The sequence below is a fragment of the Vombatus ursinus genome, unplaced genomic scaffold (genome assembly GCF_900497805.2).
Source record: "Vombatus ursinus unplaced genomic scaffold, bare-nosed wombat genome assembly UNPS02014853.1, whole genome shotgun sequence".
Classification (NCBI taxonomy): Eukaryota; Metazoa; Chordata; class Mammalia; order Diprotodontia; family Vombatidae; genus Vombatus; species Vombatus ursinus.
This window is the reverse complement of record NW_020954631.1, coordinates 447,159-449,566: the sequence shown is the minus strand read 5'-3', so window position 1 is coordinate 449,566 and position 2,408 is coordinate 447,159. Positions and strand designations below refer to the sequence as shown.

The 2,408-nt window shown below is 54.7% G+C and overlaps 1 protein-coding gene across 3 annotated transcripts in view; it reads right to left on the bottom strand.

The window, feature by feature from the left end:
- The window catches only part of GPR173 (G protein-coupled receptor 173), a 6,953-nt gene that overhangs the window by 3,741 nt on the left and 804 nt on the right, over positions 1-2,408 (bottom strand). Inside the window, exon 1 of one of the 3 annotated variants that reach the window (XM_027841144.1) lies at positions 931-992. The exons of the other annotated variants lie outside the window; for them this stretch is intronic. The gene's annotated coding sequence lies outside the window, so the exon portion shown is untranslated. Of the gene's footprint in view, positions 1-930; positions 993-2,408 lie in introns of those variants that run through there. 3 annotated transcript variants of the gene reach the window in all.

Below are 2,408 nucleotides of genomic sequence, written 5' to 3'. Positions count from 1 at the left end.
AGAGAGAGACAGAAAGACAGAGAGAAAGAGAGAGGGAGAGACAGAGAGACAGAAAGACAAAGGGAGGCAGAGGGAGAGAGGTGGGGGAGAAAAAGACACAGGGAAAGACACACAGAGGGAGGGAGGGAGAGAGAGAGGGAGGGAGGGAAAGATGGAGGAAGAGAGAGAAAATGAGGGCGGGAAAAGAGAGAGAGAAAGAGACAGAGGAAGGAGAGAGACAGACACACAAATGCACGCACGCACGCACGCACGCACGCACGGGGGCCAGGAGAGGCAGAAGGGAGGCAGAGATACTAGGGTTACTCCATCCTTCCCAGCCCACGCTTCCAGCCCACCTCAGCCCCACCCAAAGTGCCTCCTTCTCCTCCTCCATCTTAAGTATGTGTTCCTGAGCTGCTTTTTGGGCGTGTTTGTGTTGCCATGTCCGTATCTCTCTGGACAGGGTGTGCTGGCCTGATTGTGTGTGTAGGCCTATACTTCTCTGGATTGTATTTTTCTGTTGTGGGTTTGTGAGTTGCAGTGTGTGTCTTTATGCAGTGTGGCTTGTGAGCTTGTGAGGTGAACCTTCTAGAACAGGTTCCCCCCCCATTCAACAATTTGGACCCGAAGAAGCCTTCTTCCTCCTCCTCTCCCTCCCCCTCCCTCCCCCTTCCCCCCTCCCCCGAATCTTGGCCCTTGCCAGGCACACAGACACAGGCTCCCAATTCTAACAGACACAAAAACTAGACCACAGACATACAGATCACACACACTCGTTCACACACACGTGCGCGCGCGCACGCACTTTATACAATGGATTCACAACCTCAGGACACACACACACACACACACACAATACGTGCAAAAGATCTCACAAAGCCAATACCCAGAAACACCCAAGGCCGAGAGATCAGCCTCTTTGTAATCTCTAATGTCTCCGTATATACTCACACCCAATACGGAGACACACTCCGAGGCTCGCAAGCCAACCTGGGTGCGCACAAGCAGCCGGCTAGGTGGTTCCGAAAGGGGGAGGAGCTGGCCTGCCTCTCCCCGCCCCCCATCCTCTGTCTCGGTCTGTCTCTTCTCTCTCCTCTCAATCAGCACCAGTGACTGGCTGCACAGCCCCCCCCCCCCGCCCCCCACTCCCCCCCCAGGAGGTGGTGGCTCCTCCCCCACTCAGTGGAGACAGAGAGAGAATGGGAGGGACACAGAGGCGGAGGGAGAAATGGAGCCAGAGAGGAGCTGAGGCAGGGAGACGGCCAGGCTGGCCACAGCCTGGGGTCCCCTTCAAAACAGCCCTGCGAGGACCCCAGGCTGGCTGGTGCCCATTGTTCAAATTCCTGCCACACACCAATAGACTAAGATAAGCCCCCATCCCCCCCCTCCCGCCCCCAGCTTCTAACTCTGGGCTGGGCACCTCAGTGCCGCCCTCATACTTCTCGGATCACAGACCTGACCAGACACATGCGCCTCTCCTTTAGGCCTGAGGTCAGACAGACAGCAAAAGCTCTGTGTCGAAGAGAGGATCTGGTCTCCTTCCCCACCCCACTTCCTGCCCACCCACAGTCACTGAGAACAGCCAGGGATAATGAGAAAGAAACACAGAATAACACGGGGGCGGGGGTGGGGGTGGGGAAAGGGGAGGAGGCACTGATGACCAACAGTTTCTGCAGGACTCCATTTTGGGGGAGTGGGGGAAAGGTGGGTGGTGAGCCAGAAAGACTGAGGTAGACTAAGAATGGGCAGAGGCAGGGAGAAGGAGAAACAGGCAGACAGAGACATGGTGAAGAGATGGAGACATGAAGGAGGGAGAGAGACTGAAAGATGGCCAGAGAGAGGAAAGGAGAGATGGAAAGAGAAGGAAACAGAAAGCAATAGAGACAAAGAGGGTGCAAGGAGAGAGAGAGAGGGAGAAGGAAATGAAGAGAACAAAGACGCTATGGGGAGACGGAAGGAGGGGAGGATCCAGAGAGATATGGGGAGACAGGGGGAGATACAGACAGATATGGGCACACATGATATACAAAGAAAGACTGTAATGAAGCAAAAAGATAGTGAAAGAAGAAATACATGGTCGGAGGCAAAGGAGACAGATGCAAATAAAGGAAAAGATGGGGTGGGGTAACGTGGGCATACAAGAGGGAGACAAAAGGGGGGGAGTCAGACTGAGGGAGAGGCAGAAGGAAGCAGGGAGACAGAGGCCAGAGCCAGACTAAGATCCAGAGCAGAAGACAAAGCAAGGAAGCCAAAAAATATACGAGAGAGACAGAGATAGGGAGACAGAGACAGAGATAGGGGGACAGAGACAGAGATAGGGGCACAGAGACAGAGATAGGGGCACAGAGACAGAGATAGGGGGACAGAGAATCCCGAAGGAAACCACGACAAAGGGGAAGGTGAAAGAATGGAGGGGGGAGTTGGGGGGG